Source organism: Eschrichtius robustus, chromosome 16 (genome assembly GCF_028021215.1).
Source record: "Eschrichtius robustus isolate mEscRob2 chromosome 16, mEscRob2.pri, whole genome shotgun sequence".
Classification (NCBI taxonomy): domain Eukaryota; kingdom Metazoa; phylum Chordata; class Mammalia; order Artiodactyla; family Eschrichtiidae; genus Eschrichtius; species Eschrichtius robustus.
The window spans coordinates 34,387,059-34,413,611 of record NC_090839.1 but is presented as its reverse complement, the minus strand read 5'-3'; the positions used below and the strand labels follow the sequence as shown (position 1 = coordinate 34,413,611).

Here is a 26,553-nt window from a genome sequence, read left to right as displayed (position 1 = left end):
GGCAGACTGGCGGCCCCCTTGGACAGTGGGCATGGTAGGCACAGTCCAGGGCCACAGAACTTAAAGGGCCCACAAGGATGGTTTCCTGAGCTGATGAGAAGAATCATCTGGGCACTCAGCTAAGAGGTGGTTCGCTGAGCCTGTGCCCACAAACCACAGACACGTGCACACGTGCACGCCGCTAGCAGACACACCGAGACACAGCCACAATCAGGCACACCCCTGCTCTCCTCCCTGCAGCCCAAAAGCAGAAGGAGGCCACTGGAGTGGCTGACGTGTTCCCCTGGGATGAGGACAGGGGACCAGTGCCCTCCCCCAGCACCTCTCAGATCTGTATAGACTGGGACAGAGGTGCAACTCCACATCTGCTGAAAGGCCACTCCTGCCATCTAGGGGCCAATTTTCCCACATGAAATACCTGATTTCTGCCATCCCAGGTGGCCATAGGATGCAAGCATCCCCACCACCCACCTGGGCCTGGGCCCTGCAGTTTAGAAAACGGGAATATGGTCACTGCTTTCCTGACCCTTAGGGGACCAGAGTCATGGAAACAAGATGAAACTTTTGTTCACCTGCTGGTTATTTTTTAGAATCCTCATATGTCTGAAAAACCTAATGCTCAGAAAACAGGGAAGCATTTGCAAATGTAACAGTCAGCAGGCAGGCCTCAGACTGACCTTGCTCTTGCTGATTCTGCTCCGGCTGGTGCTCAGTGGTGTTGCATGCATCAAGTGGTCAGACTCCAAGAGGGACCGTCAGAGAGGGGTGTCCCAGACGCTGGACCCAGGTGACTCCTGCCTGAGCAAGTGACTCTGGCCACTCTGCCTGGGAGAGGAGGGAACACAGGGCTGGTCTTGAGATCTGCTCTCTCCACTACCTGCCTTGTCCATCTTAGCCTCTCATTTTGACAGAAAATGAGGAAGGCAGGGAAAGACCCATGGATGGAACCAGCAGAGACTCGGTAGGGATCACGGAAGCCCTTGGGCCTTTCATACTCTCCTTTTGCCCATTCACAGGTGTTGAACCAGTTTGGATACTGAGGCAGCTGAAGGTGGCTGCATGGCTGGCTCCCTCCTCCCAGAAGGGGGATCCATGCCCCTCCTGGGGCCTCAGGTTCAGGCTCCCACACTGAGGGAGGCCGTGGATCCCCAGATCTGTCTCCCATCTGGGTTTGGCTGACCCCGGGGAGATTCTGCACCTTCTGGCTTCCCCTGGAAATTTCTGCCCAGCAGGACTCCCCTCTGCTGCCACCCTGGCCTTAGCCCTCATGTCCGCCGGGAAAGGGCCTGGACTCAGAGAGAAACCTGGGTTTTGGATGCAGCCCCTGCTGGGCCTGCTGGGTCCATTTCTGAGCTCTCAGACCTCAGCCTTCTCCTCCTCTTCCTCCTCCTCCTCCTTCTCTGAGCCATGAGCCCAGGGACAGTCTGAGAGTGGGGCAGAGAGCTGGCAGGGCAAGGAGTCTGAAGAACCAGCATTTTCCAGATGCTGCTCATCAGATGCTGACTTCAACGGCTGGCTGGGCCACCCTCTGGCTGTGTGCCCTTGGGCAAGTTTAACTAACCCCGTTGTGCCTCTGTTCTCCTCCCCAGAAGGGTGATAATAAGAGAACTGACTCCACTGATGTGCTGGGGGGTCTCTACTGATCTCCATGCAAAGACCCTGGGCAGCACTGGGGGCTCTGGGTGAGCTTTACTCCTCATTGCACCTTGCTGCCAGGAGGGACTTGGGGCAGGATGACTTCTCAGAGCTTGGCCACAGTTGTACAGCTTGTGAGGTCAAATGAGGTAAAGGTCAAGTACCTTCTTCAACAGCCACCAGCCGGGCAAGTTTCATTCCTCCAGACTCTCCAAGTCAGAGTACTTTTGATGTAACCAGTGGGTCCATTTCCCAAGTGAGAATCACCAAGCGAGGTTATTGGTGTGCTTGTTCAGGTTTGTTTTAATTACACGAAACAAAATATGTGAATGTATTTCATGTACGCTTAAGTTGTAATCGAGTTATAATCACCTGGACATGAAGTGACGCCCATCTTCAAACCCAAGTTACATTCTAAGCCCATCTCTCTCATTAAAAGGGGAGAAGGTCATTGCAGGTGGCACAGGATGGGGCGGGGGAACTTGCCAGTGTCTGTCTTTGGCCCAAACGGTGAGTTTGGGTTTGAGGACCTGTCTGGAAGGGTTTCATGACCAGATCGTCCTGGAGATGTTATCACAGGTTTTGGTCTTTGAAATATTTCTCTTGCTGGACCATGACTTTCATTCTCTGTCCTCTTCCATTCCCATTGTCTTTGGAGCTTATTTGCTGGTTGTTCACAGGGTCTTACAGAGTAATTATTTTCCAGTGGCTTACCTCCCTGGAGAGCTTATGCTCACCTCCTACCATTCTTTTCTGGAATCTGCTTTTTTGCATGAGCCATGGTGATATTTTCAAAAGGTTCCTTACTGGTTTGTCTTTTTTTCATAATCTGATAAGATTTTAATCCCTTTTTGTATTTTTGTGGTGACATTTTTGAGCTTCTACTAAATCCATTGTTGATCCCCTGCTATTATTGTCCATTTATGGAATTTACCAAAAGAAAAAAATGGTCATTGTAGGCTCTCCTGAAACTTCAAACAAAGTTGGCCCAGGTCTGTGAGCCAACAGCCACCCAATCTTATCCTCTCCATCTGCAGATTTCCAATGAGAGGTCTTCCAGGTTTAAGGTGAAGCTTTGGTGCTTTTGGCTCTAATGTGATCAAATACGTCTGAGCTCTAGGCACTTCCCCCTGAAGACTCATTTTCTTGTGTCCTCTCATATTTCCCCATGAGTGAGAGACCTCATTTAGTTCACTTACTGATGTTTCCATCCTTTCTTCTCCATGTCTTGTTGATTAGGGAGTGTCACTAAGTAGTTGTCATCCAGGGTCCAAGGCGTGGCCAGGGGAACAAGACACCCTGAAGAAGACATGGACCTGCAGTGCTGAGCTTCACACTGAGTCGCCGCCTGCTGCCCTACTCATCCCCATGGCTTCTCATCTTCTTGAAGCAGCCGTTCTCACCCTGGCTACCCAGGCCTCCCAGCACCCTGGTCACCCCAGGTGGAATCAACAGCAGAGTCACATTTGTAGGGTGTTGGGAAGAAATGTGTCAGAAGTGTAAAGGCTGGAGAGAGTCTCTGTGCCCAGACTTCTCTCTGCCTTGTCCCAGGGCCTGGCATGAGCTTTTTATCTCCTCTTAATGACTGCCTGGCCACAGCCAGCTCCTGCTCTAATTGGGTCTCACTGAGACCTTTGCACCCATTCCTCCCTCTGTGACTCATCCACAGACATCTCCCTGAATCTGCTTGCTCTCTAAGTCTGTGCCGCCGAGTGAAACATCCTGACAATGTTCCTTGTTTCTTCCACCTGGGCCTGTCTCTCACTCCATCCCATCTGCCCACTGTTTCCTATGGAGTCAGGAAATGTCCCATGCTGTAGAGGTAAAAAAAAATTGGGCTCAGAGAGGATGGCCTTCTCAAGATCACATGGAGTTAGTGCGGTGAGCCCTTGAAACCAGGGCTCAATAACACAGGGGGCTTTCTCCCAGGAATTCCTAATGTCCAAGAGTACTCCCAGTGAGCTGGGATGAGCAGAGGGCTTGAGGAAAGCTGTCTAACCCTTCCACCTAAGCCCCACCCAGTGCCCATGGCCTGAAGCTTCCATGGTGATGGTAAACAAAACTCACCTGCTGCCTCTTCCATTACTGCCATGTCCCCTCTCATCCTGGTCCATGCTGAGTGTCCAGATATGAGCAACAGAATCAAGGGAGAATGGAGCCTTGAGGTTACAAGGCAGACCCAGGGTGGTGGCACTGGAGTCAGAACAGGAACTCGGGGCTCTGAGTTCTGGGGCTTCAAACCTTGGGAGCAGAGCAGCAGTGCGCAGGGGAACCAAGTTTATACTGGGAAAGAAGAATATAGGCATGGTCTGGAGAATCCTGATGTTCCTGTGGCCTGGGCATGCAGAGCTAGGACTGGCTGGAGGAAAGACAGGGAGCTAGAAGGTTGTCTGAGAACAAGACAAACACCTGGATCAGTATTGGGTCTCCCAGGCATGGAGGCCCAAACACTGCTGCAGGGATAGTGCCAAGGGGACTCAAACATGGGGTGTGGGTAGGAAACATGCATTTTATCATTTTCCAAAACCCAAGTGACAAATTCCCATGCTTTTAAGACGCAAATAGCTCTACATGGCACACAAAGAACTTCCTCTTTTCCCCCAACTGTCTGCTCTTAGACTAAAGTATTGTTAGTAATTTGATCTTTTCCTATTAAAAAAAAAAAACTCCTTCAGCTCTCTTTTCATCTCATCCTTTACCCCTAATATTTCTTCCCTAGTCTCAAGTATCTCTATATTTGCCTCTTTTAGTATTAATTGCTTCATAAACTCTGTAAGTTGAAAGTATTTGGTCATATTTTCTTGCCTTGTGGCAACATTTTTTTAAAAAAATGATTTTCCTGGGCTTCCCTGATGGCACAGTGGTTGAGAATCTGCCTGCCAATGCAGGGGACACGGGTTCAAGCCCTGGTCTGGGAAGATCCCACATGCCGTTGAGCAACTGGGCCCGTGAACCACAACTACTGAGCCTGCACTTCTGGAGCCTGTGCTCCGCAACAAGAGAGGCCGTGATAGTGAGAGGCCCGCGCATCGCGATGAAGAGTGGCCCCCACTTGCCACAACTAGAGAAAGCCCTCGCACAGAAACGAAGACCCAACACAGCCATAAATAAATAAATAAATAAAAATTAAAAAAAAAAAAAGATTTTCCTGTCCTCCTTTTTCAGGTCTCATTAAATTTTGTGCTCAACCTTTTGTGATAACTCGTATTTGAATGAATTGAGTTTACCTGTACTAAATTTTTAAAAAATTTCATGTGGGCTGTGTCTTAGGTTCTAATATACTTCATTGTATTTCAAGGTTTTGTGTGTGGTTTCCATGTGAAGGAAAATGAAATATATAGTATATATGAGAGGTCTTATAATATATATAGTAAGCTACTAAGTCAAACTGTGTGCCCACCTCTCAGATTAAGAAAGAAACCACCATTATCCTTGAGATCCTCTGTGACCCCAAACATCATAGCTCCCTCACATGTAGGGTAACCACTATCTAGAATTTTATGTTTATTAATCATTTGCTTTGCTTTGTAGTTTTGCTACATTTTTTGGTATATTCACAGAATTCATTAACTGTGTTTGCATGTCCTAGAACATTACATATCAATGGTTTTAGTCTGTACGTCTGTCTTAGGTAGCTATTGTTCAATAATGCTGCATAACAAACCATCCCAAATCCCAGTGGCATGCCACAATGAACAAAGTAAATTTATTTCATGGCTGTGTAACTGAGAGGTCAGGGGGCTCAGCTGGGCTGAGGTTCAGGATCCAGGCTGTGTCCAGAGCTGGTCCACATGTCTCTGATCTATTTGAATCTATGGCTCCTCAAGGCAAGCTCTTTGGGTGGCACAAGAGAACAAGACCAAACATGCAAGGTCATTTTAGCTTATGTTTGTGTCATGTCCACTAATCACATTGGCCAAAGCAAGACATATTGCATAATAAAAAGTCAAATAATGTCAAAATTACATTGAGGAATTATGCCATATTGGAATATGTGGATGTATTCATTCCTTTTCACTGATGTATTGCTCTCTTAACATTTCAGTAGTTTCTAGATTTTGCTAATGAAGATAATGCTGTTTTGAACAATCTTGCAAATGTATCCAAATGTGTCCAAATAAGGCAGGTGTACAAGAATTGCTATGGATTATGTGACTACTTAGCATAACTATCCAAAAATTTGAAGTAAAATAAGAAGATGATTGTGTGACATTTAATTAAGCCTCTTCGTAGGTCATCTGACTCTCATGGAACGAAACTTTGCTGACTTACTTTTGCAGTTGATTAGGCCTCTAATGTTAAAGGTGAACTTTGTAGAAAACTGGTTAGGTGTATTGATTTTTAAAATATTTAATAAAGGAGATAATAACACAAACCATTAAAATATTATTGCCTTGTAGGCCAGTAATCAATTTGGTATAGAATTTAGCAATTTTATTTCAGCAGTTCTTTTTCAATAGATTATATAAATACTAGTTCTCGTGTCCTTGTTGAATTAATTTAGCATTATGCTGCTTCCTTCATTAATGAGTTAAATAACATTATGACATATACTTACCATTTATTTATATGAGAATTGTTTTTAGCAATTTGAGAATGACCCTTTATATATCTAGGAACAGAATTGCTGGTTCACAGGAAAAATCCACATTTAACTTTACACCCCTCAACCCCAGAGTAACAGACCTTGCTAATAGTGACAGGCAGCTGTAGGCCTGTTTACAAGAATAAGCTGCCTTCCTTTTCTCCATCAAACAAACTACCTCCCGCAAATATCACTTGTCTCTGGAGCCTCATGGGGCTCTCTCTCCTCTGCTGCTGGGTGCCAAGTGGAGGGAAGTACCTACAGGACCTGTGTACCCCATGTCCCATCTTACAAAGAAGCGGTTTGGTTTTACAGCTCAGGATGCCTCCCTCGTCTTGGAGGGATACACCTTGCAAGCTCCTGCATCCTTGAGCATCTTCAGTGCTCAGTTCTACAGTTTTGGCTCCTCTTCCACTTATTCTGTGGTTCAGCATTTCCATTTGAAAATGGACAAGTAGGTAGATCAGAGCCCTTGGCTGGTATCTTCAGTGACAAGGCACAGAGTCACACCTGTGGGCTGGCTGTTGTTTGTGGTGGGGTGGAGTGAATGGAAGAGGCTTCTGATTCACTTGTGTGCTTTCTGCCTCTGACATTCCCCAGACCACTTGCCACAGGCTGCTGCATTCCTCTCCACTCCCGTGCCCCAAGACCTGCCTTGTGTTGTCCTCTTCCTTAGATTTTTAGTTCACGTCTATTCCATCTCATCTTATCCTGTTCTCTTCCCATTCTATTCTATCCAAGACACATCAGCAAATATTTAGAGGGCGTTATCCAAACTCCAGATGTGAGTGAGCTCTGAGTCCTGCCCTCAGCAACCTCCCATTCCCTGGAGGTGATGTGGCCTTCCCTTCCTGCTCCATGCCTCCAACCCAACCCATATCCAGCCTTCCCTCAGGCTCAGCTCCACTGGGCCCTCACCAGCTCAAACACCATCCATGGCTCCCTTGCCCTTAGTCAGAGTATAAACCAGCTCTAAAATTCTTGCTGTTGGCAAAGGATGCTTGAAGCCAGAAGTTTGATCAATGAGATCATGATTCCTAATCTCCATCTGGTCACTAATCCTTCTGCCCTTAGTCCCCTTCCACCTACATGGCCGTACTGGCTCTCTGAGCACTGAATGTTATGCCAACTTGTATCCAAGAATCTGTGCAGAAAATGGAACTAGAGATGTGATAGCAGGAAAGAGGATTCTTTAGTAGTTCTAATTCTTTTCCTGGTTGAAAATGTAGGACATCCCAGCTTGGATTTTGATCACCCAGCAAACATTCAGGAACCATTCCTCTTACAGCTGGTATGGTGTTCAAGTTGGCATAATAATATCAAGTTCACTAAAATATTAAGAAGATATATATTTTAAAAAGTATTAAAAATATAAAGTAGGGTCTTCCTCCATCTTGGCTGCTCAATGGTGGCATAAAATAGACTTTGGATTAATGTATAGATTTAGGATCACAGACTATGATCCTTACCTACACACTAATGGCTCCCAGATTTCTACTTCCAGCCCTGACTACTCTCCTGATCCTACTTGAGCCAACTGCCTACTTGATATCTCCACTTGGTTGTCAAATATGCATCTCACATTTTTCAGTTTATCCTTCATCAAGTTACTAGATGTCAATGGACATCAGTTTTCTCATTCAAAAATGAGACCCACAGAACCACCTACATCATAGGGTTACAGGGACAAATAAGGAAATGCCTGTAACATACTTACAAAGGGTCTAAGCACATAATAAATGTTTATGGCAGTCTGGGTCCAATCAGACAGAAACCACAGAGTGATTTAAATAAGGGAAGTTTAATATAGGAACTTCCCTTATTTAATAAGGGAAGAGAGAATAATTAATCTATGATAAATGACAAGATGAAAGAAGACTCTATAGGGTAGAGCTGAGGGGCTGTACCCAAGGAAGGACACACCCACACGTGACCAGTTACTGCCAGAACCAGCATGAGAAGTCCCTTCCTCCTGCAATGCTCATCTAGCACCCTCTATTAATAAACCTAACATTGTGCTTCCTGTATGAGAATTGCTGAAAGGAATCCCAACCACTATCACACAGCAGGTATGGAAGTGTGAATTAGGAACTGAGAGGCAATATATTGATAACTGGCAAAAGGCTCAATAAATATTCACTTTCTGATGTGGGATTTTAATTTTAAAGGGAAGAACAATATCTTATTCTGTATCTCTGCCAATGAATGATAGCTGCCTTCATATTGCCACTCCTGGCCCACAACTGAGTACTAGTTCAAAGCTTCCAGGTACTTAAGAGTCTGTCAGTTGAGCATCAACAAGGATAGAGCTCAAATCCATCACAGCTGATGGCAACAATGCAAAGCGAGAGTCAGAAGTCCCCTCAGACACAACTGAGTAGGCAAAAACATGAAACTTTAAGGTCGCAAGGCAAGAAGCGGTCCACATCACCAGAGCTTTCAGAATGTTCCAGTTGTGGTCAACAAGCCACCTCCTACTCCTACTCTTATGGGGCCTTAGGTAGATGGACAGGCCTTTGACCTGGCCCAGAGCATCCTCATTATTTTGTAGAGAAAATGACATTCAAAATATTTTATTAGTTCTGATGACAGTCCATTTAGGACTTATTTATGCAATTATCAATTTTCTTACTGGTGTTTATTTGAAAATCAACTTTTATTCATTTGTGATTTATTTAGAAAATATTTTATTACCTCACACCCTTAAGATACCATCCCTGGAGCTATGGGTATAACAATAAATTAAGATAGACAACAGACTTGCCCTTGATTCCTGGTAAGCAACAGAGATTTTCCCTTCTTAAAAAGAATTGGCTTCTTTCACCTTAATACATGCACATATAAAGAATAAATCATCATTGACCCATCAGCAAATACTCAGTGTGTAACACTCCGTGCTGCTGGAAGAGACATAGAGATAATGTTTTGTTCCTGTCCTTAAGGATTCACAACCATCCTGGAAAGGTAAGAAGAGAGACATAATGCATGGGCAGAAAAAAGAAATGTTCTCAGTAGTCACATATAATTTTTTTAATCTGAAACTAGAAAAGACGAGGTCACAAAAGAATGAAATATAAGTTTTTCCAAAACATGACTACAATCCTAATTTACGTCTGAAGTAATTCCACAATTACTCTGTAGAGAGGAAAACCGGAGAGAAAGACTCTCACCATGCCTCTTAGCACTTCTTTACCTCTTGTCCTTGAAATTAAAGTTCCCGAATTATTCACAAGTGAGAGGACCTTATAACAAGCTTCTTTCATGTCTTGAGCTGAAATATAGTGGCTTCAGTATAAAACCATCCCTTTTATTAAATTTCATAGTGTTAAAAAGTATAGTTAGAGCAAACCCCACTTATGTGTGCTTCTACTAAATTGGATTTTTCGGGTATCAGAAGTCTATTTTCTCAATTTGAAAGAAATGAGGTACCATGAAATAGAACTTATTCAGAAATAATATGGGTCTTTCCCATACTGGAGAGTGAGAAGAACTGTTCTAAGTCTTCTAGTATCAGCCTAAACAGCGGCTTAGAACAGTGATGTGGCTACAGGGCAAAATTCACAGAGAGTGAAAGAATGTAAATTACAGTCAGACAGTGCAGAGAGTGGAAAAATGAGAACCACAATCTGACCCCCCCTCCTTTTTTTCTCCTTATTCTAAAGGAAGAAGAATTTCATACTTTTCAATAAAATAAAGCAAGTCAACCATTCCAACTTTCCAAGGTTGAGATGTATCTTATCAGTGTTTTACCATAAGGAATATCAATTCCTAAGAAAATCAGCAGGATTTTCTGGTGATGCAGTGGTTAAGAATCTGCCTGCCAAGGCAGGGGACATGAGTTCGAGCCCTGGTCCAGGAAGACCCCACATACCGTGGAGCAACAAAGCCCACAACTAAGTAGTTGTGTGCCACAAGTGCTGAGCCTGTGCTCTAGAGCTTGCAAGCCACAACTACTGAAGCCCGCACCTAGAGCCCATGCTCCGCAACAAGAGAAGCCACCGCAATGAGAAGCCTGTGTACCACAACGAAGAGTAGACCCTGTTCACCACAACTAGAGAAAGCCCGCTCGCAGCAACGAAGATCCAACGCAGCCATAAATTAATTAATTAATTAATTAATTAATTAATTAATTAATTAAAAAAAGAAAATCAGCACTATAAGTGAAAATTAGTCTCACTTAATCCGCTATGAAAAGGTATACACACAGACAACTGGGTTAAGTGTCAGACTGTGGTCAATAAATTGTTGCAACAAATGACCAATGCAGCAATCATTCATGGACCTAAGGGTTTGCAGAATAAGGGGTAGCCAGCGCTTTCCCCCCACCTTCCAGGTAGACAGTGTAGGAGAAGACTTCTGTGGCTCAGCTCACAGAGGAGAAAATGGCTTCTGAGGGGGCTGGAAATGAGGAAAGAGGTACAGAGTTGTTATTTTCTGAAACAAAGCCCCTTAGATATTTGACACATCATTCGTTGGTTGGTTCCAAGTGAATGTATAACTGATTTTTAAAAAATTAAATAGAAAAGAACCTCTTTCTTGACTATCACTCAGCTCAGGCCCCACCTGCCTGCTCCCTTTTAAGACTATCCCACCAGCAAGATCTTCTAGTTCTTCCTAGAACTGGAACTTCCCAGAACTGCAGTGGGTGTTCCCTTGGCTGGTCTTAGCTTTGGACTCTGGACGCCTAGGAACCTCTGGGCTCTCTCAGCCTCACTTTCTTCTGCAGTTTCCAGTTTCCATACCTGAGACCCTGTGGCCCACCTCCCACTGCTGGAGTAGAATTGACTGCACTCTGAATCCACCCGGGGATTTGCACCAAGCCATGCCACCAGGCCAGCTCTCTTCCAGAGTGTGAGGGGATCCCAAATCCGACTGCCTGCCAGGAGAATTCTTTGTTGACTGGCTTTGTTTCAAAGACTCCCAAAAGCTCTGCCGAACTTTCCTTTACCCGGGGGCTGGGGCACTCCCACTGTCTTCCTTTTTGTGAACGTTGGGGATGAGACTCTCATCGTGGTTTGACAGCTCTCCTAGCTTTTTTCAGATCCCATATCATTTTCTTTTCATACATTTGTGTCCTCTAATCAAAATCCTTGCAAGTTTAGTCTGTTCTTGGCATCTGCTTCTCACAGGAGCTGGAGAACAGAGACCCCCAATTCCCTGTTCTTTCAATCAGTGTTGCCCGGTGTCCTGGTTGAGAGTCACCAACCACAGAGCCACATCTCTCCCCTTCCCAAGGCCAGGCCCCCACATTAGGGCTGCACTTCTCCACCTCCCTGCACATAACAGCTGCACGTCTGGACTATCACTCTTGATGACAAAATGAGATTTGGGGTGACCAACGTCTTGGCAGGGCAATGGAGGCTTGTTTTCCATCACTATGGAAACCCCAGGCATTCAGCTTTGGAAGGTGTTTTAAAATGGCAGGACAATACTACCAAAAGCAATCTACAGATTCAGTGAATTTCCTATCAAAATACTGATAGCATTTTTCACAGAACTAGAACAAATAATTTTAAAATTTGTATGGAAACACAAAAGATCTTGAATAGCCAAAACAATCTTAAGAAGAACAGAGTTGGAGGTATCACACTCCCTGACTTCAGACTCTACTACAAAGCTACAGTAATCAAAATAGTATGGTACTGGCACAAAAACAGACACATAGATCAATGGAACAGAATAGAGAGCTCTGATAAGCCCAATTTATTGTCAATTAATCTATGACAAAGGAGGCAAGAATATATAATGGAGAAAAGATAGATTCTTCAAGTGGCACTGGAAAAACTGGACAGCTAAATGTAAAAGAATGAAATTAGAACATTCTCTAACACCATATACAAATATAAACTAGAAATGGATTAAAGATCTAAATGTAAGATGGGACAATAAAACCCCTAGAGGGAAACATAGGCAGAACACTGTTTGCAATAAATCGTAGCAATATTTTCTTGGATCTGCCTCCTAAGGCAAGGGAAACAAAAGCAAAAATAAACAAATGGGACATAATTAACAAAATCTTTTACACAGCAAAGGAAACCATCAACAAAACAAAAGACAACCTACTGATTGGGAAAAAAATATTTGCAAATGGTATGACTGTTAAGGGGTTAATATCCAAAATATATAAACAGTTCATACAACTCAACATCAAAAAAGCAAACATCCAATTAAAAATGGTCAGAAGACATTAATAGACATTTTTCCAAAGAAGACATACATATGGCCAACAGGCACATGAAAAGATGTTCAACATCACTAATCATCAGAGAAATGCAAATTAAAACCACAGTGGGATATCACCTCACGCCTGTCAGAATGGTTATGATCAAAAAGAACACAAAAAACAAACGTTGGGGAGGATGTGGAGAAAAGGGAACCCTTGTACACCTCTGGTGGGAATGTAAATTGGTGCAGCCACTATGGAAAACAGTATGGAGGTTTCTCAAAAAACTAAAAGTAGAACTACCACAGATCTGGCAATTGCACTCCAGGGTATATATATCCTTAAAAAACTGAAAACACTAATTTGAAAAGATACATGCACCCCAATGTTCATAACAGCAGTATTTACAATTGCCAAGATATAAAAGCAACCTAAGTATCCATCAACAGATGAATGGATAAAGGAGATGGGATATATATATATATATATATATATATACATATACACACACACACACACACACACACACACACACACACACACACACACAAAGGAATACTACTCAGTCATAAAAAAGAATGAAATTTTGCCATTTGCAGCAACAAGAATGGACTTAGAGGGCATTATGCTTATTTCAAAGTCAGACAGAGAAAGACAAATATTGTATGATATCATTTATATGTGGAATCTAAAAAATAAAACAAACTAGTGAATATAACAAAAAAGAAACAGACTCAGAGATATAGAGAACAAACTAATGGTTACCAGTGGGGAGAAGAAAGGGAGGAGGGGTAACATAGGAGTAGGGGATTAAGAGGTATAAACTATTATGTATAAAATAGGCTACAAGGCTATATTGTACAACACAGGGAATATAACCAATATTTTACAATACCTATAAATGGAGTATAATCTTTAAAAATTGTAAGTCACTATGTTGTACACCTGAGACTTCTATAACATTGTGAAATAACTATACTTCAACAAACAAGAAAGAGAGGAGGAGAGAAGGAGAGAAAGAGAAAGAAAGAAAGAAAGAAAGAAAGAAAGAAAGAAAGAAAGAAAGAAAGAAAGAAAGAAAGAAAGAAAGAAAGAAAAAGAAAGAAAGAAAGGGAAGAAAAGAAAAGAAAGGAAAACTGTCAGCCAGATGCTCAAGGGGCAGGATCAGAAGAGAGGGGGCAGGGTAAATTTTCCACCCCACCCCCAGTGTTTCTGGGCAGCCCTAGTGCTGGGTTCTTCAGCTGTCCGTCATCCTGGAAGCAGCTGGTCCAGGTGGTGTCCTGACTCTCTGAGAGCTCCGGGTTCAAGGGCTTGTGGGCTTCAACATGATGGTGTGAAGTGAGAATGTCACCATTTTTGAGCTCCAATCGTTTTTCTTCAGTTCACTTGACATATCCGGACACTGGACAGATGGAGGTGGGATGGGGTGAGAGCAAGGCAAGAGCTAGAAGAAAGGATTGTGACTGGTTGGGTCCCTCTGGGGCATCAACTAGGAGCATTTCACAGTTAGGAATGGGGGGCTGGGCTGCAGGGATGTCACGAGGGTCCCATTGTGACACACTCCTTGCCCAGTGGAGCGGGGATTGGCTAAGAAAATGGAGAGGGGGGGATAAATCAGAGGTTGGTTGCCAGAACCTGAGCCCAACAGGGAGACGGGCTCAGAGAGATGGCGCTCCCGACCTCTTTGACCCCTTCACACCTCCTCTAACGAGAACTCCGACTTCCTCCCCTCTCTCTCTCCTCAGTAGGACTCAGGGCAGGCGCCCGCTGACACTTCTGAGCCCGGCAGAAGCAGATCACCAGCTTCTCTCACTGCGGGTCAGTGGCAGGGTGGGGCTGGCTGTACCATGCTAATGAGACCTGCCGAGAGGAGCCCGATGCAGGCGCTGCATTGAGGATGCCCCAGCCATCCCACATCCTCTCCCCATTTCCACTTGTGGCCCACCCACCTCCAACTTCTCTCCTTGTTTGGGTCCTGCTCTTAGGTCTCCTTAAACCCCCCCCTGCCTCCAGGCTCCCCTTTGACTTTCCTGGTGATCTGTCCCTTCATGTCCATGCCTGCCTGGGGTCATCAGGCCTGCTTCAAAATGAGAGAAAGCTGGTGGAGATGGTTCCTTGAATGTCCTGGACCACAGTGCAGGTGAGAAATGCACCCTATCAGAGCAAAAAGGAATGGCCTCATAACAGCGTCATTTTGAAGATGGGGCTCAGAGTACACATGTTCCTTAAATTTAGTCTATGAGAGCCCCACAAAGATCATACTCCTTGCAAATTCTAGCAGACAGTTTGCCACAGTTTGGGAGAGAGCCCTCAAAAGCATGACCACATCTCCTAGCCCCCATAACAGCTTCCAAGATTGCACCACAGCTCCTCAGTTGGCAGGATGGCAGGTTTATGGGCTTCTTCTACCTGGAGAGCTTCACTTCCATCACTGGGGCCCACCTAGGGAATCCCCAAGAACCGCTCTACAAAGGTACAATCAAATGCCCACTCTGCACCTCTGAAATCATTCACAAACCAAACATGCATAAATTGACCTGTCTTCTGTGTGTGCCTTCCTATGTGGCAGATATTGAAGATAAAAGGCAAAAGTAAGACTCTGTTCCTTTCCTTTAGGAGTTCGTGGTTCATTGGATGAGCCAGAGAAGGAAACAATAATTGACTCTAATCAGAGACAGAGTGTGGCCACAGTGGGGGAGAGGAGTGAGCACACAGGTAGGGAGTCCAGAGAAGAGGGCTGGCACAGACCACTGAAATCAGTGCAGCCTTCCTGGGAGAGACATGAGCTTTGGAGGAGGAATGAGATTTTTAAGGGGGGTGGGAAGAAGAGCGTTCCAGGGAGAGGTATTGTGTGGCCAATGCCCTTCTTTCTTGGTCCCCTTCATCTCTGCAGCCATTCCCTTCTCAACTCTCTCCTTGCTCAGCACAGCCACAGTGACTCTTCCAATCACAATGCTCAAAACTCCCACTTCTACAAAGAACATCATGGTTGGTGACTCTGCTTCTTCTGACTCGACTTCCCTTCTCTGCTCTTTCTTGTCTCTTGTGTTCTTCCCACCTACCCAACCTCCACACTCCCAAGACAGCAGATAGAATATTATACTCCTGAATCCCACCTTTGCTTGTGTATGACTTGAATATTTTCTGGGTCAACATGGTGAACATATTTCTCAAAATTTGCTATGAGAGATTAAGTCTAAAGCAGACTCTGCCCCTTAGAATGTAAATTCACCTACAAGGAGAAAGGAAAGGGACAACTGCCTACCCTTTTGGCTGCTGAGTGTCCTTATGCACCCTTCAACACATGTTAGAACTTACATAAAACAATGTAACTGTGTATTTCCACCAAACAAAATACAGCTTTCTTCTGTATATCTGAAGGCATTTTCACCCTCTCTCCAAAATAAGGAAATGCACAGTTCCAACAGTCATTATATACATTGCTGACTATATTAATTATTCTTCAGAATTCATCATGGTTCTACTGAATATTCTGTTACCTGAAAACTAAATTAAATTCCAAGCCGAAGCAATTTTGAGAAAGAAAAAACAGAGCTGGAGGAGTCAGACTCCCTGACTTCAGACTATACTACAAAGGTACAGTCAACAAAACAGTATGGTACTGGCACAAAAACAGAAATATAGATTAATAGAACAGGATAGAAAGCCCAGAAACAAACCCATGCACCTATGGTCAATGAATCTACGACAAAGGAGGTAAGACTATACAATGGAGAAAAGACAGCCTCTTCAATAAATGGTGCTGGGAAAACTGGACAGCTACATGTAAAAAATTAAATTAGAACATTCTTTAACACCATGAACAAAAATAAACTCAAAATAGATTAAAGACGTAAATGTAAGACTGGATACTATAAAACTCTTAGAGAAAAGTATAGGCAGAACTCTCTTTAACATAAATTGCAGCAATATCTTTTTTGGTCCATCTCCTAGCATAATGGAAATATAAACAAATGGGACCTAATTAAACTCAAAAACTTTTGCACAGCAAAGGAAACCATAAACAAAACTAAAAGACAACCCAAAGAATGGGAGAAAATATTTGCAAACCATGCGACTGACAAGGGATTAATCTTCAATATTTACAAACAGCTCATGTGGCTCAATATCAAAAAAACAAACAAACAACCTGACCAAAAAATGAGCAGAAGACTGAAACAGACATTTGTCCAAAGAAGTCATACTGATGACCAACAGGCACATGAAAAGGTGCTCAACATCACTAATTATTAGAGAAACAAAAATCAAAATTACAATGAGATATCACCTCACACCAATCAGAAAGGCCATCATCAAAAAGTCTACAAACAATAAATGCTGGAAAGGATGTGGAGAAAAGGGAACCCTCCTACACTTCTAGTGGAAATGTGCATTGGTTCAGCCACTATGGAGAAGAGTATGGAGGTTCCTTAAGAAACTAAAAATAGAGCTACTATATGATCCAGTAATCCCACTCCTGAGCATAAACCTGGAGAAAAACACAGTTCGAAAAGACTTGCATCCCAATGCTCATTACAGTGCTGTTTACAATATCCAAGACATGGAAGCAACCTAAATGTCTGTCCATAGATCAATGGATAAAGAAGATGTGGTACATATATACAATGGAATATTACTCACCCATAAAAAAGAATGAAATAATGCCATTTGCAGCAACATGGATGGACCTGGAGATTATCATACTAAGTAAGTCAGAGAAATACAAATATATGATATTGCTTATATGTGGAATCTTAAAAACAATGATACAAATGAACTTGTTTATAAAACAGAAACAGACTCACAGACTTAGAGAACGAATTTATGGTTACCAGGGGGGGAAAGGTTGTGGGGGAGGGATAGATTGGGAGTTTGGGATTGACATGTACACACTGCGATATTTAAAATAGATAACCAACAGGGGCCTACTGTATAGCACAGGGAACTCTGCTCAATTCTCTTTAATAACCTAAATGAGAAAGGAATTTGAAAAAGAATTGATACATGTATATGTATAACTGAATCACTCTGCTGTACACCTGAATCTAACACAACGTTGTTAATCAGCTATACTCCAATATAAAATTTAAAAAAAATTTAATTAAAAATTAAAAAAAGAAAAAAATTAAATTCTAATAATTTGTATATATGTAAAACAATGGTAGGAGAGAAAAGATCAAAATGGTGAATATGTACTACCAACACATACATATTACAAGCAAAGAAAAAGTATGCAAAGCTATTGTCATACTTGTTCCTGTAATTTGTCAGGGGGCCCTGATTAAAATCTGTAGCTTCTTTCTTTCACTACTTATTCTGTATTTCCCCTGCCCTCACTCAGAACCTCAATTAGTCTCAGTTCTGTATCAAGTGGAGTGATTCAAAACTATATTCCCAAAGGGTCTGAGTCCTCAATCCTGCCACCTTTTAGTTGTAGTAGTTTTCCATTAATCTTTACAATTGAGCATGGAAGTACAAAGAGGCACTCCAAGAATCCCCTGGGTTCCTAACATAGCCCTCATTGCCCCCACTGGGTAGCAGCAACCTCCCTTACCCCTTGGAAATCAGGATCAATCACACTGGACAGTAATCTCTTTTTGTTGGTTCAATGGAATAAAGAGTGTAAAATATTCAGATAGAAGTCTCATAATTGCTATGTCCTCTGATATTAATTCCTTGAGGACTAACCCTCTGAACTATCATAACTCTAATTTGCTGGGACAAAAGGCAAAAATTCTGCAAATGGGTTACTAGATGTAATTGTCACAGGAGCCGCACCCAATTCTATTCCTTACTCACAGAGCAATGTATTCCGGCCATGGGGGAAGACAACACCACATAATTGTCTCTGACACAAAGTATATACTGTTTAAACTGTTAAACACAGCCAAACCTCTCCCAACAGATGCCACACTGAATCTAAGCCCTTCCACCTTTCAATTAGGCCAGCCACTTCCAGGTGATGGTGTGCGTGGTAAGAGCAGTTAATGTCATGGGCATGAGTCCATTGCTGAACATTCTTTGCTGTGAAATGATCTCCTTCATTCAATACAACAATGGGTGAATTACCATGAAAGTGCAGAAGGCATCCTGTGAGTCCACAGATGCTGTTGCTGGCAGAAGCATTACAGGCAAGGAAGGAAAATCCTTTGTACTTTAGGGTCACCCCTGCAGTGCTAATAGCTGGCCACTTTTCTGTATTGCCAGCTAATTGTGCAGACTCAGATGTAAACCGGTTTCAAGTGTTTTCCTCAGTCAGTTGGTCATCAGGAACATTTCATGAGGTCATAGGCATGGATCGAAAGAGAGCAGACAATGCAACAGGAATTCAGGTCAAAGGAGTCTGAGCCCCCTGCTCATGCAACCTACTCAGGTTTTCCCAACTTACTCAAATCTCATCTCTTACATACCATTTACATTTGATGACAAATTGCTTCTGCACATGCTCAAACTTATGGCCAAGTGTGTTCATGATGGGAAGCTCAGACCACAGGGCTACCTCATGTTCTGGAGTTAGGAGTTCATTATCTACCAAGGCCCAGTAGCAAACCAGAAGCTACTCTCAAAAAGAGAATAGTTATCTCCAGAAGTGGATATTTTCTAAAACCCCCCAGAAATCAAGCTGTCGTTCTCCTGTTCATGTTTGTGAGAAGCTCTATACATCAACTGTATTTGCCACACTTTGAGTATCATTGGACCTGCTGGAGCATAAGCACCAGGTTGTAGAGCAGCTTGTAGTACAGCCTGGACTTATCACAGAGCCTCATCTTTCTCTGGTTTAACTTGAAACTGGCCTTCTCATGAGCAACTCTGTAGATGAGTCAAGACAGTATACTCACCTGTGATATATGTTGCCTCTCAATTCCAAAAAGGTCTACCAAGAGTTATGTACCTTTGTTCATGGTAGGTGGTACAAGGTGTGGAACCTTGTCTTTTGCCACAGACTACTGAAACCCTGGAAACTACACTCAGGTGACAACTCCCTGGATTTTCATTGGCTGTATCTCCCATAATGTGGCTCACATATGTCTGAATAAAGGCATCTAAAGTTCTTCTTCCTGCTCATCAAATCCAATCAGCATAATTTTAATATAGTGAACCAGTGTTATGTTTTGTGGAATGTCAAGTCAATATCTCTGTAGACTATATTATGGCAGAGAAAAGAACAGACCTGGCCCCATGGTGCTGTGAAGGTATGCGGTGACCACTGATAGGTAAAAGCAACTTTCTGGTGGTCCTTGCAAGTTGATATGAAGAAAAAGGTATTAGCTGGGTCAGCAGCTATGTACAAAGTTCCAGGGGCCATGTTGATTTGCTCCAGGAACATTTTTATTTTTTTATTTTTAAAAATATTTGCTTATTTATTTGGCTGCGCCGGGTCTTAGTTGCGGCACGCAGGATCTTCCTTGTGGCATGTGGGATCTTTAGTTACAGCATGTGGGTCTTTTTAGTTGTGGCATGTGAACTCTTAGTTGCAGCATGCATGCACGATCTAGTTCCCCGACCAGGGATCGAACCTGGGCCCCCTGCATTGGGAGCACGGAGTCTTAACCGCTGGACCACCAGGGAAGTCCCTCCAGTAAAATTTTTAAATCTGGGTTTTTAATCATAATTAGAGTGCCTGCCTCAGTTAATAATAACCCACAGTCAATCTCCAAAATTCATCTGAGTTCTGCACAGGCCAAACTGGTGAGTTTAAATATGATAGATATCACCATCCCTGCTTCTTTCAAGTCTTGGACTGTGGCATTAATCCATAGAGTTCCCTGAGTGATGCTGTTTTTCTTCTGGTTTTCTGTTTTACTTCTTAGTAGGGAGGGGAAGTTGCAGGGTCTTTCATTTGTCAAGCTTACACACCAAAAAATGCAAGGCACAGGCTGGGGTATACCCACTGCTGAGGAGCCAATTCTAGACTGCAGCTAAGCAGTTTTATATTCTGCAACTCTATTCTGAGGGGTGGTGGTGGATGGGACAGGAAACCTCATACCTCCTCAGAACCCAAGAGGCAGTGGCAGCCTTCAGGGAACATAGGGAAGTGAGTAGGAAATGGCCCAGAGCAGCTCTCACAGACCTTCCATCCTCTTGTGTTCCAGGGGGGGTCACAAGGTGTTCTGCCAAAAGTCAGATTACCTGTGATTCAAACCTTTGCCTGTGAGGTTTATGTTGATATATGCAAGGTTGCCAGGGTGTCCAGGTGGAGCCATTCCCCTACATGTCCACACCCTTTGGCCTTTTACATATTCAACCAAGAATTCTTAGTAGCAAGGGCCATCCCATCACATGCTGTAAGTAACTGATAATGGACAATCACATTGTCCTGGACTTTCTGCTGGCCAGTTACTGTGGTGTGTGTGTGTGGTTGCCAACACCTCATGCTGCACCTGGGTTTATGACATAGTTAACTGACTTGGCCCAGATGGAGAGTCATACTAGCATAGACCCTCTTGTCCAGTGTTGCTCAAGACATGAAACAGATTCGGTCTAAGCCTCTATCAGTGCACTTATGCTATAGAATTTAGAAGAATCAGTAGTCAATGAGAAATGTACAAAAACGTCTAACAATAATATCAGTGTCCACAAAGTCAATTTTGTTCTGTTGTTTCAAGTGGAGGCTATTCCTTTCTGGTATCAGTGGCTATTGGGAGGTTTCTGATGAAGATTCAATGCTGGCCAGCATATTGGAGGGTGGCGGTGGCAGTCTGGGTTAAATTGGCCAAATTCCCTGCAGACAAATAGCTCAGAGTGAGATTAGGTACCTCCCTTTACCCCTGACATCCCAGGCTCTAAAGTGTTTTCTTCCCATCAGCTAGGGTCCTTCAGCAGCCAGATAATCAGAATGACCAGTTCCTGCAGCTGTCACTCCATCATGTTTGAAGAATCCTTCCCGTGTCTTACCCACACCATAAACTCAGACTCATCCCGATGTGGCTCAGCAGTATATATACTTTGTACTACTCTTGAAAATTTCTCTCACCCCCTGATGTGTGGTCGCAGCAGGACCACCTTAGGAGTTGTGGTGGAATATGACAACCTCATATTCCTGATCATTATCATAGGCATAATTGCCTCAATTCAACAAATATAGTCAGATGGCAAAAGAAACACCAGATTAGAGTCACCCACCCCCAGTTCTTTTTTGCTACTCTGAAACTCCAGTAGCCCAGTTTCCCAAGTGGTAAGCATGGGAGGTACAGCAAGAAGGGTTAATTATGCAGTGTGGGAATCTTACAAGCAGTGTAGGTCTCCTGCATCCCCTAACATGACCAACATTCTATTTAAATAGGTGGTACTATTTCTAGGAAATGCTACATTTAGACCCCAAAGTGTCTTTATGAAGAGTATGCTCCACTGGGAGCTGAGCCTACTTTGTCAGTTATCTTGGTCAGTTTCTCCTTTCAGAGGGGCCCGTTCCATCCTTTAAGGGCACCTGCTACCTGGCAGTACAGGTTTGACAAGTTTGTGTATTCCAGTGATGTTCATCATCGAAGGATCCTTTCTCTTTGGCATCCACATGGGACACAAACAGGGGGTTTGGGTCTTGTGCAATGTGCTGCCATAAGGTTTGTCCCCATAGAAAATGAAACTTTTTCATCCAGTTGTCCCACCACGGTGATTGCCTCAGTTGCCTCAGAGTCAGTGAAAATATAATAAGGTGCACTTGGGCAGGGGGTGCGGGGGGTGTTTCCAGGCAAGCATCACAGTCTGCAGTTCCCCCCACTGAGCAGAGTTCCCTTTACCTTGCACAGTTTTAAGCAGTTTTATTTGGGTATACCCCATCATCCTTTAATTAGCCAGTCTGTCTGTGAACCAGGCCCAGGTAGCCTCAGGAAACTGGGTGTAACAAAGCCTGGAAGAAGCCAGAGTGGCTGGCACAGACCCTGCATCTGAGATAGCCATGTTTGGCCAATGAGTGGGCACTTTTTCATGTACCTGTAAGATGTCATTAATGCCTGGTTTAATTTCCTGGAAATACCATTTCCATTAGTAATGGAAGCTTGTTTGGCAATACCCACTTTGTTGGTGTTCTTATTTCTGACCCATCTCAGGATAGGGATGTCAGGGTGTAGTACCACCTGCTGTTACTTTTTTAGCTTTTCAGTGTCCACTAGAACCCAATAACAAGCACTGACAGTCTCTCAAATGGAGTATACCAGGTGGCAGTGTCAGGCACAGGTACTGCAAAGTGACATTCTCAAGTTGTTAAAAACCTCATTCTCGGGAATTCCCTTGTGATCCAGTGGTTAGGACTCTGCGCTTTCACAGCTGGGGTCCGGGTTCGATCCCCGTTTGGGAAACTAAGATCCCACGAGCCAGGCAGCGCGGCCAAAAAAACAAAACAAACAACAAAAAACCGTAATTCTTGGCGCCAGCGCTGGGTTGAGGGCTCCTGGGCTCCCCCACTTGTGAGTGGGCGGCCATCAGGCGTGGAGTCCGGCGCCTGCGGTAATGGGTTAAAAAAAAATCCATCTTGAAGAAGAAAGATCTTAAGCAACACAAATTCAGAAGCTTATGAAAAGAGGCCTCCAATCCTAACGTCTTCAAAACGAGATATATCACCTCATATTGCAAATGTTGGCGAAATGAAGCATCACTTGTGTGGCTGCTGTGAGCTTTCAGCAATGTAGCAGCCACATTTCCCATTCGGAAAGTCCTCTTTCCAGCGACAGCTGTATGGAATCAAAACCTGGGATGCAGTATTTCAGTTGAGGAGGGATGGATTTCGAAACTTGTATCCTAGAATCCTTCTCCCATTAATGCAGAAGACAGCTATGTTGGCACTTACGTTTTGTCTCTATGAGGATTTATCTTGCCTTCCCTGTAAGCCTATCAGTTCCCCGGAGTTTGCAACCCTGAGCCCAGCAGCAGTACTTGCAGGGTCAACAGAAGGAATTTTCACTCCAGTGGAAAGAGTTCAAACATCGCTTCAAGACCACAAGCATCACGACAAATTTACAAACACTTACCAGGCTTTCAAGGCACTGAAATGCCATGGAATTAGTATTTATCGAGGTTTGGTGCCCATTCTTTTCTGTAACAGATTCAGCAATGTCTTTTCTTTCTTTTTTTTGGCCTTCGAGGTCCCATTAAGGAGCATCTGTCTCCACTGTAGGTATCATGGAGGTGGGTGGTATTTCCTTCTAGGCCTCTCGGCCGGTGACGAGGGGGAACCAGACAGAGCCTTTCTAATCTCTGAACGATGTTCTCAGGAAGTGAAGCTGGGGTGGGGGGTTGGGCGGGAGGTCGACGGCTGCGTCCACACAGGCCTCCGGGCAGGCGTCGTGGCCGGGTGTCCGAGTCTTGGGGCCGCGTGGCTGAGGTTGAAGGACCGCGTGTGTCTGTCCAGCAAGGCTGCCACCGTCTCTGGACCCTGAGGGCCTTGAAGGCCGGGACCCCTTTCCCCGCCCGGGCTCACCGCTGGGAGTGAGCAACTCAGAGAACTGGATGGCAGACCCACTGCAGGGTACTGGAGGCGGGAGCAGTGTCCCTCCAACTCCCCCCACCGGCGCTGCAGACTAGTGAAGGGTTGCCAGCGTGTGATCACCAACAGCTGAGTATGGGACAGGCACATTGGCCTGCTAGGAGGTTTTTTTTTGGGGGGGGGGCGGCGGGTTGGGGCGTTTTTTTGTTTGTTTTTGAAGTCTATTAATTTATTGAGTAAAAATGAAATCATTGTCAGACATTAAATTCAGTTTGGTTCAAATTTGGCCGATGTTCATTTGCAGCAGAGATGAATGGAGGTGAAGAGAAGACACAGTGACGCTGGCAAGGGGACACCGAACAAAATCATTCTCTGCTGATTATAAAAGCGGGCATCATGCAGCCAGCATGAGTCAGCTAGCAAAGGGGGACATGACATTTAATGAGCAGGGATAAAACCAAAGTAATTGACAACTTTCAAGAAAAGAGAGGCCAGAACTCTTAGAGGACAAGATGCAGAAGGGGCTCGTTGGAGAACAGTGTTGGGTGCAGAGCTGCCAGCTCACTTGGGGAACACAGTGATCATGTCATCGGAGCCCTCGGGTGGAGTGACCCACTCCCGGGCATGCTTTTCACAGTAGATCTGACCCTCCACAAAGAAATGTCTTTTCTGTTTCAGGCTGGTGCCACAGTCGGTACACACATAACACTCAGGGTGGTGGGGACGGTCCCGCAGCTTCACAAAACACGCCAGCAATGCCAATGCCACTTTTATCACACATGAGCAACTTCTGAGCATTTCCAATCCATGCAGCCACTTTGGTGACTGGAGCCTCAACACTTCTGAATCCTGATGGCTTGTTGGGATCCCCTTTCCCCTCAGACTCCAGGATTTCCTGCAGAACCAGGAACGAAGAGGACTGTTTCAGAGGCTCATTTAACTCCTGTTTCTCCTGAAGAAGACTTCAGAATGTTTGTCAATGACGAGTCCGCTTGGAAGCTGAGAATGGTCTAAGGCTCTGCCATTCGTCTCCTGCCCACCGGCTGCCTTCTTTGACTCCAAGGCGTTGTTGAAGTTGGAGATGTTTTCAGAGGAGTAGAGGTCAGCTGGGTTGTTGTACTGGCTTGTGATGATCCTGGGGGCAGAGCTGGAGGCAGGTGAGGCGGTAAAGGGCATGACACTTTTGTGGTGGGTGCTTCCTATGTGTAGGACCTCTTGGGGTTCAGAGACTAAATTCATCTTGTATGGGTGATGTTTCCCTTCCTCTGTCACCAGAGGAGACCAGATTTTCTTTCAGATCTGGCTACTATGAGAGTCATGTTGTCTGTGCAGCCCTTGATTTTGTTCTGAGCTTCCAAGTGCGTCATATTGCTGGTATTTTCCCCATCAATGGCTGTGATTACACACAGAATTAGCTATAGCAGCCTTGCTTCTGGGAGTGACCCAGGAACTAGTGAGAGGCTGTTTGAAATCCTTGCCCCCCACAAGGCAGAAGCTCCAGGGTCCCTGGCCCTGGAGGACTATTTGCAGGGTGGTCATGGCACGGTGATGGTGGGTGGCAACACGAGGGGACAGATGGGGCAGGACGCAGAGTGATACACTGTGCTCCCCAGCATCTGTCCTGCTAGGAGGTTTTGAATGCTGAAGAATGGCAATCAGCAGTGCAGAGTTTTAAAGCTAACGGCAGCAGCAGTAACCCAGCCAGCCCAAGAAGAGTCTATGCTGCAGCAGGAGCAGAATTTGAAACCCTGAGGACCAGTGGCCGCCGTCAGCTTGGACTCTGAATCTAGGCTTCAACATCTGGTGTAGAAACACTCTCATCTTGTGCTAAGTATCAGAGGAGACTTTCTTACCAATGAGAGAGTGAAGAAATAAATGGATTTGGCAAACTTCTTCTGAGACAGGCACTTTTGGTGTCAGTAATGAGTTTCCTAGTATTGTCTCTTAACCCTAAGGAGCTTTTGTACACTAAATATTGTATGAATTTGTTATATTAGGTGAGGGTCTGAGTTCTTTGAACTGGAAACTTCTTGAAATTAATATCTCCATGCAATTACCATAAACATACCGTAATAAATGGTCTTTGTTATTGGTCCTTAAAAAAAAAAAAAGGAGTATCTGCTTACTACTATGACTCACAGGGCTCTTTTGGTCATGACTTTGTCTGTGGAGGTCTATTGGGTGCCATGTTGGGAATCTTGTTTTCCCAGTTAATGCTGCAAAAACTCACATGTAGTCTCAGATTGGTGGGAAACTTCAATCTTTCCCCAAGGTTTTCCAAAAAGTCTGACTAGAACAGGACAGAAAACTGACAAGTCTTTTCAGAAGTGCCCACCTGAATTACTACTGGTCCCTCATCTCTTGGGGCATAATTAATGTGACTTACGAGTTCTTGTTAAAGATTATATGAAAGAAATCAGTTAAATGACATTTATCAACTGAATAGACCTAAGAAGAATGCAGTTTTGCTTCGTTCCTAATTAGCCAAATACGAGTTGGTGTCATAAGACTGGGGCACATGAATTACGGGCATAGTTGCTTTCCTTAAGCACAAACTAATTCAGAATAAAAGGCTTCAGTAGGGGAATAAAAACTATTCTCATACAAATAGATGATGAGCATATGCCAAAGTTTTATTTAACTGCTTAATTAAGGAAACAGAAGAGTGACAAAACTAATTTCATGAGGATATGAGAAACTGGAATTTATATAGAGGAAAAATTGCTGAATAGAATACAAAATGTTATTGTA

General features: G+C 44.0%; 2 pseudogenes; one reads left to right on the top strand and one right to left on the bottom strand.

Annotated features, from left to right (window-relative positions):
* Nucleotides 1-1,733: 1,733 nt before the first annotated feature.
* LOC137750377 (mitochondrial nicotinamide adenine dinucleotide transporter SLC25A51-like) lies at nucleotides 1,734-26,212 on the top strand (annotated as a pseudogene).
* LOC137749892 (PDZ and LIM domain protein 1 pseudogene) lies at nucleotides 24,364-25,341 on the bottom strand (annotated as a pseudogene).
* Nucleotides 26,213-26,553: the final 341 nt, after the last annotated feature.